Source organism: Schistocerca serialis, chromosome 2, assembly GCF_023864345.2.
Source record: "Schistocerca serialis cubense isolate TAMUIC-IGC-003099 chromosome 2, iqSchSeri2.2, whole genome shotgun sequence".
NCBI classification, from domain to species: Eukaryota; Metazoa; Arthropoda; class Insecta; order Orthoptera; family Acrididae; genus Schistocerca; species Schistocerca serialis.
In genome coordinates, this window is record NC_064639.1 from 66,860,206 (window position 1) to 66,876,066 (window position 15,861).

At 42.3% G+C, this 15,861-nt stretch overlaps 1 pseudogene; it reads left to right on the forward strand.

Moving 5' to 3' along the window:
• Positions 1–313: 313 nt before the first annotated feature.
• LOC126459421 (5S ribosomal RNA) lies at positions 314–431 on the forward strand (annotated as a pseudogene).
• The last annotated feature ends 15,430 nt before the right edge of the window (positions 432–15,861 follow it).

Consider the following 15,861-nt stretch of genomic DNA (forward strand, 5'->3'; position numbering starts at 1 on the left):
TGGTACTATTCGAGAAGAGAGGACTACTGCTCGCACTGCATTTCACCCTCTTTCCTGTCTCATCATCATCATCATCACCATACGATTTTAAAGATAACGCTACACCACACACGCATCCACTACACTTAGCAGCACTCCACAAATACATGTACGTCACATCTCTCACGTATCTGCAAGGAAAGGGCCCCGTATACGCGGATGGCAACCTTTCGCACAGGCGGCTGAACCCACACTGCGGGATCTCCCAGCCGGCAACGCTATACGACATTCACATTTTTTCGCATTGAATTACACACTACCCTCATATACGTCTGGCAACGGCCTTGCCGCAGTGGATACACTGGTTCCCATCAGATCACCGCAGTTAAGCGCTGTCGGGCGTGGCCTGTACTTGGATGGGTCACCATCCGGGCCGCCATGTGCTGTTGCCATTTTTCGGGGTGCACTCATGCTCGTGATGCTAATTGAGGAGCTACTCGACCGAACATTAGCGGCTCTGGTCAAAGAAAACCGGGAGACCGGTGTGCTGACCACACGCCCCTCTTATCCGCATCCTCAACTGAGGATGACTCGGCTATCGGATGGTCCCGATGGGCCACTTGTGGCCTGATGACGGAGTGCTCATATACGTCTTCTGTCATATCATATGCTGCTTGTGATGTCAGCATGTATAGCTCAAGTATTGCTGTTGAACTTGCTTTGCCGTCGATTCTGATAAGAATTGTCCTATCACTAAACTGTTCACAATTGCTCCCATCCTGCTGTACCTTTAGTTAGTGGCAAATCTTCTTCCCGTCACACCATTTACAGCCCACACACTGGTTCCGAGGCTGTTATACTGAGGACAATTTACGACGCGCGCGAGCGCACACACACACACACACACACACACACACACACACACACACACACACACACACACACACACATTATATAATATATAATATATATATATATATATATATATATATATATATATATCGTGTAGCGATTCTGTATAATCTACAGGGCGTTAACCGGCTAAAATGCGCATATTTTTGATTTACTTCTATGAGACTTGGGCTATATATCGAGAATGATTCCTTTCTTTCTCGTCAGTATCCACAACTGTATACCTGCAAACGGCATTTCCTTTGATTCGAACGCTGTGTAGCGTAACAGAGGGTTTCCTCGTAACACGAAACTATAAGAAAAGGAATAGTAAAAGCAGTCCAGACCCCAGAATGATCATTTAAATAAGGAAAAAGTTTTACCGCCAGTAAGCAGTTACTCGAAGATTTGAAGCGCAACACCATATGTTCTTAGAGTAACATTCTCACGTAAAAGGCCAAGCACAATTTTGTCGAAACTATCGTCAATGACTATGTATAGACAATAATCTGATAGTGTGACTGTCACAGTTATACACTACAGTAAATTTAAAAATTCAGCCGCTAAGAGTACGGCCGCGATGGGCAGGGTTCTAGGTGTGACTGCGGATGACGCACTCACTTTCAATCAGGATTTCAGAAAATCTAATGCATTCGTTTTGAGCTGTGTGACGACACGCTCAGTACGCCTTCTACGCCGAGGTGATTTAAGAATATTTCCCGTACTGGAGACTGTCAAGGTCAAAATAAATATTGTCTGTATGGCAGGTCAGTAAATGTACTCACTTTTCATGTTTCTATGAGGCTGTGCCGTATGCATTTTTTTCTCTTTTCAGCTGAATGATTGTTTATTTACTCAACGCGATAATCCATGATCTGTATTTGAGTGACATACAAATAATCTGATTTCACGGCCTGCGCAGACAGTTATCTGTGTGCTGATCGCCGAGTTTCGATACTGTACGCGGCTGGCACAGCTCATGTGGGTCCCTACAGTACCGACAGCGGACAATACCAGTATCGATATCCATCGAAATTAACTCCAGAGACAGAGTGAAATTAAAATTTAATTTATTTGATTTATTTCGCTAACATGGACACCCCTGCCGTATTTGAGAAGCGGATTGTCCTTATGCTGCAATATCCGGTGTGGCGCATGCATTTTTATTTAGTCTGTTTTATTTTTTGCGCAGTGGAACCATTCTCATTCAGCTGTGAAACATACATGAGCGTGTAATTTAGTTTTGTATGTTTTTTCTGTTCAGGGCGATGTCGCATCGCCGCCTCTCATTGCACATAGTGCATTGAAAAATTATTTTCCGCAGTGGTGGACGTATGAAGAGATAACACAGAGTCGCAACTAAGTAAAGGTTATGCGAGTATGGAATAATCCATGACCTGGCGTTTATAGGTGATTACTCAATCTCATTTCTATGAATCAGATATTGCATAACAAAAAGTTAGATGTTACTGGATAATTGTACATTTACAACAAAATGCCATTTTATGAAGCCAGATTAAAGTGCATAGCAGAAGGTACATAACACTAATATTGTCCATATCTTTTCCTGCTCGTATTCGTTCCCCAAATATTTATGCTACCTTCTTGTGTGTGTGTACGAATTGGCTTGGAACTTAACAGCGCTTTTCCAAAACCAGTCATCAGCACTCTGCAGTAATTCACGAATACTCAAGGGCAGCTTGGCCTACCCTACAAGAGACAAGTACCAGGCAGCAACCTGTTCCCGGTATTCTCTGGAACTCCTAACTTCTTGAGACAGAGACAGGCAGTCCCTCTTCAGAACTATGCCAATGAATGCTGTAAAACACTACTTAGCTTGCAGCTGCTGTGAGTCCACCACAGCCTGTCACAGTATTCTCGTAGCTGAAGTGCCTGGTGCTCCACCAGATTCTGCAGCGGAGCGTCACTCTCCCCTGGATACTCGACACTGAAACTGACCACTGACTCCCTCATCTGCCGCAGGCTAACCTTTTCTATTCTTCTTCTTAATCCATTCTGGATGCACACAGCCCCCTTCAGTATCTGTCTGGAACATTCCCTTGCCACCATGCCACGACAGGTGATCACCTTAATGTTTGATTATCCTCTTAAATTCCATGCGAGATTCTTCCATCACGGGCGTCGAAACCCTTTCTCTTATTGCACAGACCTTGTCCCCCGGCGCCTTTGGCGATGTGTCAAACGTAATGCTTACTGCGTTTCTGACCAACCCTCCTTCGGGAAACGTTATCTTCACCCGATACCCTGTTTGTTTTCCATCTGTCACATTGGCAGATTGGCCTGACCATGGAACCATGCGTACTATTCTCGTTACGATCTGACACGTTATGAAATTTTCTAAGATCATAGCGCCTCCCCCCAAAAGTACATCAATGTACACTACCTAAAGTGCTGCTAAAACATTTAAACTATAGCTACAAAGTTCTTACATAAATTTTCTCTTACACTACACCTGAAGGAAAACATCTTAACTTCTGATTCTTCAAGCTTTACAGGCAGATATATTGTAAAATGTCTTCACGGGTTTGCCGCCGGATGACGCTGCGCAAATTCCACTTGTCGGAAATTGTGCTACGTGATTCGGCGGGAAACCCCTGAAGACTATTTATATCTTAACGTCTATTCGTTATTACCACTCTGTCAATCTTTTTGATCAGATATCTTTCATATACTACCATTTCCTCGTCTGTGTCTACTGAGCGTAAGGGTATTCCTTTTGATTCAGGTGGTTGGACTACAGTCGCATTTACACAAATAGTCCAATGGCAGTTTCCATCTACAGGCTCAGAAAGAGTTTATTGTACAAACACTTATAGCAATAGCGCGATGTAGCAATACAATAACAAAAATGATTTAACATATGTAACAATGGAGTGAGTTTGGACCTCCTTTTACAGTTCTAATTCAAGATTTTCTTTATTTATGAATTTATCAACCTCTTCCTATCGCTTATCCACTATTCGTAGGTCGTCTAAGTTGGTGGTGATGTAATTCATATTGTATACCTACAGCATTGATTTTTTTGTCACAGCAATCTGAGTTCATTTGTAAATTTTGTATTACACCTCCCCTGGTGTAATTCATTTCTGTCACTTTGTCTGATTGCAAAGTACACATATCACACCTTGTATTCAGTTTTCCCGAAATTTGGTTGTTCCTATGCCATTTATTTTAATATCCTTAGGTGGGTAAGTGTGCACAAAACGGTCATATCTTCCTCCTCAATTATTACCTACAACCGCTCACTAGTACTTCAACTATTCCATAAACTTCTTTATAATGAGACAATTTTCTTGGCATAATTTCTACATACGTGAGTGTCACATACTAATTTTACTTCACAGTCCTTCTGTTTACGCACTGAAATTAACCCAAGTTGTTTTTTACATATATTTCTTCGTTTGTCCATTTCTTTAGAGTTTAGTTGATCAGGTGATGGTTGAACGTACAGTTTCTTAGAGCTATCTATCAACAAATATTCTTTTTCTGTTTGTATGTAAGCATATTGGTCTGTACCAGGAGTGAGTATACTTGCTAACTGTAACATGTTCGAGTCCTGCCTCAGGCATGGATGTGTGTGATGTCCTTAGGTTAGTTAGGTTTAAGTAGTTCTAAGTTCTAGGGGACTGATGACCTCAGATGTTAAGTCCCATAGTGCTCAGAACCATATTTTAGTCTTGGACATTTGACAGTTTGAACTGGATATACAACTTGAGGGGCAAAAACGCCCTTTTGGGCGTGAATTACCACATTTACTAGTTCTTCGTGTTCCGTACATAATACATTTAATAATATATGTATTGCAAGAGTTGTTGACCTATCGTCATGAATGAGGCAGTCCTCTTTTAGACCACGATATGGAGTCCTCAGAGAATATGCAATCAATTGTTCTAGTTTAATCATTCCATTCTTGAGATGTGGAAATTCATAGCGATCGAATTTATGGTTCCACTCAAACCCGATATCATGGCCCTGACTACCGCCACTTGTTCTTTGGGTAATTTCAATAACTGTTTTCATCTAGACTCCATACTGTAGCATATTTTGGACAAGAGAAAGGAGAGGGTTTTGAAGTTTACTTACTTGCTTACTTAACGTCTACAAGTTATGTATAGCTTTGTCCTCACCTGCTTCACTCCCCTCCTGCCATTTAAGGAAAGAAACACATTGTTGAATGAAAAGAATTTCGCCGTCCAAGGCTTGTACATCGGATGTAGGCTTAGGCTTCTTGTTACGTAAACGGACATCACTAACCCTGTTAGCAACATGGTCTACCGAGCATGCAAACGCAACATTTGTGCCCTCGGACGGGAGGCAGCTTCCAATAAAGCAATACATTCTTGAACCACACTGAGGTAAGAATGACTTGCACTGCATGCGGTGCTCACCTCCCAGACTGTTTGGACAGGTCATTAATTACCAGGTCACAAAATCTCCCACATCTAATGACGGAACCCAGCCACATTACCCTTGGCCGGTTTGCCACAAATGCTTCATTCAGATGCATCAGCTCCAAAGCGCTTCTTACTCCTATAATAAGAGAATACTGCAAAAACCCAGTAAGCTGCAGTGACAAGTACAGTATTAACAAGCATACAACAGGATAAATTCTTATATCTACCAGGCCTACAAGATACTGATTACTCTGTACCAAGACACTCATTTATCTAGCGACAACTACTCTCTGCAACATTTTGAATGGTGGTAGTTAATTATGGAGCAGGTAAGCGTGGATGCAGGGGATCCTTCAGCAGTTAGCAACCAAGCCTTTTATTTAACATTTTATTTTGTCAGACAAGCAAGGCTAAAAATTTCGCACACATTTCTACGTGAACAAACGATTCAGTTGGATCTTAAATATATTTAAACAAATCCTGTGACAGCACAATGAGTGTGGCCATCAAACAATTAATAACTTAAAAACTCATTTTCAAATGAGTCTTAACAAGGAACTATTGGCGCTAGCCCTTAAAACGGTTAAAAAGTCACTAAAACATTCGTTTTTATAAAAGAATTTGGAAGGGTCCAAATTTTCTAGCGCAAATTTAATTCACTTTACCTACAGATGAATGTCAAATGGTTCAAATGGCTCTGAGCACTATGGGACTCAACTGCTGTGGTCATAAGTCCCCTAGAACTTAGAACTACTTAAACCTAACTAACCTAAGGACATCACACACAGCCATGACCGAGGCAGGATTCGAACCTGCGATCGTAGTGGTCGTGCGGTTCCAGACTGTAGCGCCTTTAACCGCTCGGCCACTCCGGCCGGCAGATGAATGTCAGTGCGGTTGTGGTGTCAACAGTGAAAGTCCAATGAATGTGTTGTCTGTAAGGAACTATGCTGTGTGTTTGGTTTTTATTCTTTTTTAGTGTTGTAGCAATGGAGACAAATGTAATGCAGAAGTGAGGAGGCGGTTGGCGGCAAAGCAATAGCCAGGACTGCAGCTGTCTACCCCAGCACCAGCGACCAGCGGCGAACAGTAATAATAATAATAATTATTATTATTACTCTGTTGTTAACGGTGGAGGGAACGCTGCTCATTTACATGGAAAAGTAGTTGCGAATAATAAGGTAGAGAGGCAGTGTCGTTTTGACTCGAGTGCAGCTTAACACCGTTTGCGCTCGAGCTGGTATCAGTTTAGTCTTGAATCGAACGAAGAGCATATATTAGTGCAGGCAGTCGGAAGTTGGTGGCCGAATTTGTGCTAGTGTGCTAACGATTTGTTGCAGATTACAGCCTATCAATATAGCACCTTTAGTTCACGTAGTATGTCAGTCCAGCACCTGGAGCAGCTCGGTAGCTCACGTTGTTTAAATACCAGAGCTCCAGTAGCGGTGGCCTCAGTGGTTTATGTTTGATTCATTTTTTTCAGTATCCGGTTTGCTCACTAAGGAGTTGCCTGCCCTCGTAACATAATGACGATCAACTGTGCTATAAAAGAGCAAATAAGTACTGTTGTGTTCATAGTGAAAAAGAAAGTCTTCCTACATATCAATAAACAGAATCCCACCTACTGATTGCTAAAGGAAAGACAGAAAGAAGTAAAGTGCAGCTGGTCCCGGCTGAGGTTCGAGTCCTCCCTCGGGCTTGGGTGTGTGTGTGTTTGTCCTTAGTTGGGTTGTGTTTGGGGAGGAGACCAAACTGCGAGGTCATCGGTCTCATCGGATTAGGGAAGGAAGTCGGCCGTGCCCTTTTCAAAGGAACCATCCCGGCATTTGCCTGAAGAGATTTAGGGAAATCACGGAAAACCTAAATCAGGATGGCCGGACGCGGGATTGAACCGTCGTCCTTCCGAATGCGAGTCCAGTGTGATAACCACTGCGCCACCTCGCTCGGTTTGTCCTTAGTATAATTTAGGTTAAGTAGAGTGTAAGCTTAGGGACTGATGACCTTAGCAGTTATGTATCACAAAATTTCACACACATTTGAACAGAGAAATAAAGAAAGAATGAAAAACATTGAAATTAAATAACAATTTTAAGAAAAAGAATTACATATGTGGTGTCTGTCGTTTTGCACACGCTTGAAAGAACAGACAGCACGTATATAATTAAAGTGAGGGCAACCAATTCAGCACTTTCGTGCAGTTGCACACCGCTCTCGACCTCTTACGGGAATCGGCGAAATACCGCGGGTAATGTGGCTAACAAGCAAGGGGTGCTACATCAGTGGCGTATGGGAGAGTTGAGCATTTAGGTGCGACGGGAGGCGTGATAGGATAGTCCGTGCAGGAGCGACGACCACCGTGTCCTGGTGCAGTAGTCAGCGCTTCTGCCTGGTAAATGGGAGACCCGGGTTCGAATCCATGTTTGTCACAGATTTTCAACTTTCCCCATTGATTTAAAACAATGCCCACGTGCAGGTGGTGCCATTAATTCCCTTGAGTCTGAAAAAGAATTACTTCATAGTTAGCAAATTAATTTTCTTAATCAATGAAAAACTTGAAATATCTTCGTCTACTATACAAACAATAAAGTCCTCATGAAAGTTTAAAAGGTGATACTATGTATACCTTTTCGAGGAAATGCTCCGAAATATTTTGACTTATACGGTAAGGGAATCATATTACGGAAAGTTAACATTACGAAACATTTTGTGTAGTTACGATGATCGCGACGGTAGAGCAAGGATTTATACTCTCTAAACCAGTACAATTAACATTGGATAGTCGTATTTATATTGCAGTAAAAATACCAGGCTCGCTTTTTCAAAGAGCATTGCTGTAAAGGAACTGGATTTCGTACGTATGTAATTCGTGTTTCGGTATGTTTCAAGAATTGAATAGCCAGCGATGTAATTCTGCGACGTTAAAAAAGTGCGCGACAGAACGCTATTTAATTGCAACTAAATATGACATTCTAAAGTAAACAGATTTAATAGTTACTACCTGATACCCGGGGAGTTGCTGCTGCAGGAGAAATAATTGTGGAGATACCGCTTGAAATTTAAGAGTGATCTTGTTCAATTAGGGATGATAGAAAGAATAATATTTATTTTATTGTCGATAATGTGTACATTTACCGAAATTGAATGATATATAAAGGAGAAGTATAAATGATATTTACATATTTTATTTTGTTGACTTTATTATTCAAGTGCTTTAAGGTAGACAATATTTTTGTTTTGCCGTCTTCAGCAGAAAAAAATAGACTTCTAGATTGTCCGACTCATGAACCCGAAAGCCATGGATTTTCTAGATTCAATCTGCACACTTCAACTGAATGCCCTTGTGCCTTGTTCATGGTCGCTGAGACTACAAGAGAATAGTGAACTACAGTCGTTTGAAGTCAAATGACATGTCGGTGTTAATGATGGGAAAGCGTGGAATGAGCGCATCTTCTCCATCCGACTTTCCATTAAGAATAATGGCCTCGATGACATTCGGCATCGGTTTCTTGACGGCGAGTCTTGCTCCAGTACACAGTCGGCGTGGATTAATGTTCCGCAAGAGATTCATTGGTACGCCGACTTTGAGTGGCAATTTATACAGTGTCACAGCAGGAAGATGAAACGAATTTTAAAACTCGATTGGATGATTAACATCTTCGTCCGTTGTCAGTCGACTTGTAGGCAGCAGAATAGCATGAGATTTGTTCTTGAATTGTGTGCTTGATTGCACTGACGTCAGTGTTTTTTGCTGCCAAAATAACAGGTTCACAAATCCATGTACGATTCTTATAATTGGTGACAATTTGTGGAAAACCTTTCTGAATGAGTTGTTCCATGGATGGTACAGTGACGCAGAGCTCAAATGGAAATGAAATTTTGCGGTAGCATTTTTACTTCACCAGCGTTCAATAGCTGTTTCGAAAATGTGGTTGTCGATGCATCGTGCTGAAAATGTACGCTCATATTCGTCTTCAGTGTGAGTATACGCACATGTGTCCAAAGATGCGATGCTTTGAGGCAAGCACTGAGCGCATCGGCTGGCGCTGATGTAGGTATTACTGGAAGAGTTTGTAAAATGAGAGCGCCACCGAACGGTTGGGCATTTAATCCTAAATCTTTGAGCATTCGATCAAACGCTTCAAGAGATTTGTTATGAGTCATGGTGCATGCGTCCCAGACAATGACCTTACAAACTTTCATAACTCAGGCTATAATTATTACATGTAGGAACTTCCGAGAAATTCATATTCAATGGCGATTTGAGCGCCGAATGCACTGTTCGTCTACCATCTAATAATGCAGCCACAATAAGCGATGAAGGAAGAGCCAAAGCAATTCCATTTTGAGATCGAATCGGAGCCAACAGCAAACTAATGAACGTTTTTCCAGTGCCGCCAGGCGCATCGGAGAAGAGCAGACCTCCTCTGCCATTTCACACGGCATTTATAGTTGTGTCATAGGCCAGTTTTTGTTCTGCAAGGGAAAGTTGTTCGTTTGCTTCAGCAAATGAACGCAAAACATTGGCATTGTACTGTTGTTGTCTCACTAAATCGTTATCATAAAGATCAAGTGCGGAACGTTCTAGAGCAATCATGGCAAGATGAATGAGTTCTTTGTTGTTCATGATTAAGCATATGTGCTCGATTTAGACCAGAGCTTGATTGAAAACATTGTCCGAAAAATCGATGCAATTGCCATTGCTAATGGTAGGAACACGGTGCAAAATGTCTTCGCTCAAATTATCTCTGACATTTTCCCACAAACCTTTCGGGTTGGATGGTGAACATGTGGTCAAAATCATTGTGAGAAATGTTCGGACTGGCCGCGAGTGACAGCTAGCACGAACATTGGTATGGCGACTGTGAATTGGGAAACTTGAAACACGCCAAACAGCCTCGTTGCTGCTGACACAGCGACCTGTTTGAAATTGACTCACATCATCGTTGTGTGCAACGTGCCATATCGCTGCGTTTCTTGACGTATTTCCATATGTATTTGATCGATTTGACGGAATGACAGTAGTCGACGTTGATGTGAATATCAAACGTTTCCAATAATAAAGGACAATATAGCACAATCCATCTGTTGTCAATTACAGCGTCAACATTTCTCATTCTGATCGTTATGAGTCCCATCTTGCGGTTTTCGGCTTCACCAATGCGTATTTCGTGAACTAAGTCTCTGGGATACTTTTTCGGGCATTTGTTATGTACCATGCAAGGAGACGGTGAATAAATTGCTCTGCACGGTCCATGTACCATGTTCTTCATCATAATATCGAACAACAATGGATCTTATTCAGCATTAGGAATTTCGGCACAAGTAACATCATGAAGTTAAGCTGCAGATAATTTCGTTTTCAGTCAAGTGATAATATGGGCCGTTTGTTCTTAATAGTTTAATGTTCCGTTATTACAGACACTAGCAGAGGCCTCACTTAGACGGATAGGTAAGTACTCTCATTCACACTTTTATGCATTGTACCTAGTTACGGGAGCTATGTATCAACAGCAAGTGAACATCACGTCACATCGTGTCATAACGCCGCATCACAATTTCTCGTTGTGGCACATCACATTGCATCATTCAGAAAACATGATGCCCTCAGCACGGTACCGATTATGTATCATTGCTAAGCCACTGCTCCATTAGTAGTAGGTGACAGCATATTGTTAGAAACGAAGACATAGGTAGAAATTGAGACATAATAGAGAATTCTAACCTAAGATAGTGTATAAAAAATCTACATTGCAATACTAGCTAATGTGACATCATGATAAAATTCTGATGTTTCAAATCAAAGATTCGGCATATGTGTGTAGCACATCGCTAATACGTACGCCTCTAGAGAGATAAGCAGTGAAAATCATGTAGCCTGCAGGGTAGGCCTCCCCCCAGACTCCGACGTGTTGCAGTGTAGTCAGTCGAGAGTGTCGAGGCTTGTGATCGCACTACACACAGACCGATGAAAACGTTGAGGCACAGTGCTCTACAGGCTGGTCCCTAAGATTGCTGCTGTATCAGTTCTGGCTGATAGATCTCCCACGTGCAGTAATAACGGCAAGCTCATCCTCATGTAGGTATGTACCAGTCTTTGATGTTACCATCAGTGCATAAGGAGCAACTCTCCCCAGCATTTTCATGTCGAACGACTCAGTGAAGTCCACCAACTCCCCCTGTGATCATGACGACCATGTCGCGAACGAGAGAGCTCCACAGGTCCTCCTAACACTAAACCAGATCACCTCCCCAGGTGTGGTAGAGAAATTTGCACACTGTATGTGTAACGTATCCAATCTGGTGCTAGCACAAATGACATATGGTGAACTTTTGCATTTAACATTTGAAGATGCCACTATGGCCGCAGGACATTAGGTCATTGTTTTCATAAAACAGGTATGCCTCTTCATACGTAAAGCGCACAAATGCAAACGTATATCAGTAGTACTTTTCATTGTGCTCTATTTATTGTTTTAAGCCCATATTTTGCGGCACATCTGAAGATGGCCATTATAGACCGAAACCGATAATCTGTTGACAAACAATTCTGTGATCCTAGTCGTAAAGTAAATGAAATTTAATTCCTTTTGATGTCCTGAGTGAGAGGGAGTGGAGACACCAAGGCTCCCAACTGGGCAGCCTGACACCAAAGCGTATCACGATGCTGGATTTGATAAGATCGTTCCCTACTCACCACTACATGAACAGCTGCTTTTGAAGTTCTGACGTGCCCAGGAAGCGTGCACTGCTGATGAATGTCATAGCACTGTGTTCAGCAATAAAATTCAGTTCTACACTGCTCCGCATGACTATCATCGGCGAACAGGCTGCGACCATGGGAGAGGTTCCATTATTCGAATGCTCTGGTGAGGCAGACCGCTGTTTCACCTGGCGTCTTGATGTGGGAGTCACCAGGTATGACTTCAGGTCACGGAAGGTAGCACTTGACGGAGCTCCGACGGCACGACGGTACATCATGGGCATTCTGCGTACTCAAGTGTTACACCTCATGCGACAGTACCGTGGTGCCAATTTCGAAGAGGAAAATTCTGCTCCACATGTGGCACCTTTCTCTATGAACTGTCTGCGTGAAGCTGAGGTATTCCCGTGGCCATCAGGGTCCCGAGATCTGTCCCTGTCCCTTACACAACATGTGTGTCCCGGTTCTGATTTTAACTCCGTCCCAGTGCCAGTATGAAAGGTATCGAGAAGCAGGTATAACAATTGTGGGCCAGCGTGCCTCAGGAGAGGCCACAACGGCATTATGGAACAATTCCCACCCGAACTAGTGCATACTGGTTCAAAAGGCTCTGAGCACTATGGGACTTAACTTCTGACGTCATCAATCCCCTAGAACTTAGAACTACTTAAACCTAACTAACCTAAGGACATCACACTCATCCATGACCCAGGCAGGATTCGAACCTGCGACCGTAGCGGTCATGTGGTGCCAGATTGTAGCGCCTAGAACCCCTGGGCCACCCCGGCCGGCCGTCATACTGGTAAATGGGCTCGTACTGCCAAGTTCTGTGTAAATTTTACTCGACTTTGTAATCACTGAAGGAACATTACGTATCCTCCAAACCTGTGGAGTGTAATTTCGTTTTTCTCCTCCCCTCTTGTATACTTCACTTATATTGTCAGGCAGTGTGTTTCGCTCTGAGATTAGTTTGTGAAGTTAAGTTAAAATTACGGCATTTATGAGTTATTGTGCTAGTTCTTCTTCGGTACTGCAGGAGTTTCCTATCGCTATTGAAGACTAAGCCTGTGACCTGATTGTAAGCAGACAGTGGTCTGCAGTCGTCTGCTCTGGTCAAGCTAGTAAGGACCATATAGAAGGGTTTCCTAAGAAATGTAAAGGTTATGGGAATATTTTTCTGCAGCTTTATTACGGTAACGAATAGAGAGAATTATTCTGCTCTGATCTCGCATCAAAGTTTTACGTCAGTTCAAGTCTGGCAACGAAGTTACGAGCATCAGGAACACCTACGATTTGAATGGGCAAGAATCAGTCAAACCTTGAGACTTTATTCCAATCTGTTGTTAAATATTTTATTAAAATGCTTGTCTGATCATTCCTTCGCATCTCTGTTCATCATACGTGCACTAGATTTTTAACGATTCATTCGTGTTGATGTAAGTTTCATTCGCGCTAAGTGACTCTCGGTGAGAAGGTTTTCAAAAACTTTTTACGCCCTGCTTTGCTTCACTGTGCAGCTTGAAACATATACAGCGCTGCCAAGGAGAATGAATGCCATTCACCTGAATCTCTATTACATTGTTTATATTTCATTCGTTCTGTTCAAAATTGAAGTGAACTCGTTTCAATAGCTTTCAGTTGTTACAATAATTTAATTTTATAGTAAAAACATTGTCACTGTCACCAGATGTAGCATAGTACTTCACGTAGGTCTAAAAAGGAGTGTGGATTCCCCTTGCAAATCATTGAAGTAATTTGAAGATTCAGTATCATCAGTTCAAGAAGAGGCGCCATTGATCCTAGCCTTTTCTTAGTGTTGTAACTTGGCAAGACAGCCAAGTCACTATGAGAGGAAGCCGAAAGGCACGCGCTTAAGCTCACGCAGGCTGCCGCGAGGTCTGGAACAGTTAAGGGAATTAATAGTAGCAAATAAAGTACGTAGTTGATGTAATACTTAACTTTAATCCATAATTGGAGAACATCGCTCTTGACGGTACATGTTTTATAATTTCAATATTAACTGGTAATGGCGCCTTGCTAGGTCGTAGCAAGTGACATAGCTGAAGGCTATGCTACCTATCGTCTCGGCAAATGAGAGCGTATTTGTCAGTGTAGCATCGCTAGAAAAGTCGGCTGTACAACTGGGGCGAGTGCAAGGAAGTCTCACTAGACCTGCCGTGTGGCGGCGCTCGGTCTGCAGTCACTGACAGTGGCGACACGCGGGTCCAGCGTATACTAATGGACCGCGGCCGATTTAAAGGTTACCACCTAGCAAGTGTGGTGTCTGGCGGTGACACCACACTTACAGCTATGGTACGTTCGCTTTTTCACACTTGTGTTCCCATTACCTTCTCACTTCATACTTACTCTGTCCTAAAAATTTTAAATTTCTTCATGTCGGCTGCTACCACTTACTCCTCCTCTTGTTTTCCAGTGATCCACTCTCCACCTTGACGTGGTATTGTTGAGTGTGTATCGCACATTTTTTGCCGATAAGCACTGTCTTCCTTCAAGAACACTGTTCGATGTATGGTCATGCCGTAAGAATATGAAGTAGCTTGTAGTCAACAAATTTCGTGGTTAATATTCATAAAGTGATGAATGTAAATTATGTAAAAACTGTACTGTGTGTAGTGTTTCCTGTGTTTTTATGTTCCATGTGTTCGAGGACGCTGATCAGCGACGGCGGACTGGTACGAGCACGGTAACGCAGCTGCGGAAGTTGGTCGCTGCACGCGCCGAGCCGACACGCATGCCTCGCCAGAGGACGACGTCGTTGGGCCAGCAGATTCGACACAGAATAACTTATAACACTGTTAATGCGGAAAAGGACTTGTTACTATTGTAATTCTGTTCAGTTCATCTCAGTATTGCACTGAAGTCAGTCGTCTGATGGAAATATGTACCATACTATATATATTTTGAAGAATTATCAGTAAACCAGCGGAGAAGATAAACATTGTGAAAATAAAAAACCAGCTGTGGATAATATTTGTTTGGCAGTGTATATGCTTGAAACTGGTTATCAAAACTGAGCCAAGATCATAATCAGTTATAAAGGAGAGGTACAGGATTAAATAACAAGCAACCAAAAAATATTGGAAAGACGTGATTAATTTGTTCTCATGATTATGAGTTTTTCATTGAAAAAGTTTTAACTATTCCCACCTTTTCCAAAACAAAGTCGATACTGAAAAGTGGAATATTTTCATAGTTACGTTACGCGAACCAGAGATATGCTTAACGCTATTGCGCGCCTGACTGTTTAGTAATATGCTTAAGCATTTCTGGTTGTCTTGACAACACAAACTAACTGCAGTATATCCGAATGCTAAAAAGAGCTTAACTTTGATATTTCCCACATGAATCTTTACGAGAGTAAAAGCTATTAGCGCTCGTTTGTCCTTTTTGAAAATTCGAACCGGGAAACACACACAGAATAATTCTTCGGAAGAGGCAGCGTTCTCCATCGCCCCATTCAGTATAACTGATAGCAAGGTCGGGCTGATGTGTGGATACATTTCTGTAGCCATTACGTGTCCAGGTGCACGCGCGTCGTAACCTTCACGCTGCTGCGCCACAGTTTCTGGAGCACTGTCGTTTCATTTTTTGAAATTAATGACATTCATTTATTTTATGTTTGTAACAGCCAAATCTACAACTCGCTGTTCCGTGGCTGTTCGAGATATCTGTTGCCTAATCAATTTTATATGGTCGACAGTTTGACGGAGTATTCGATGCCGCACTGTGTAAACAATTTTCCTTACACCTATGTCCTTCATTCTTGTATGTATTGTATTGTAGGTTTCGGTGCCATATGACCGCCTACTCCGGCTTCTGCCAGAGAAGCATCTTGTACCCAGGTCCCGGGAAACA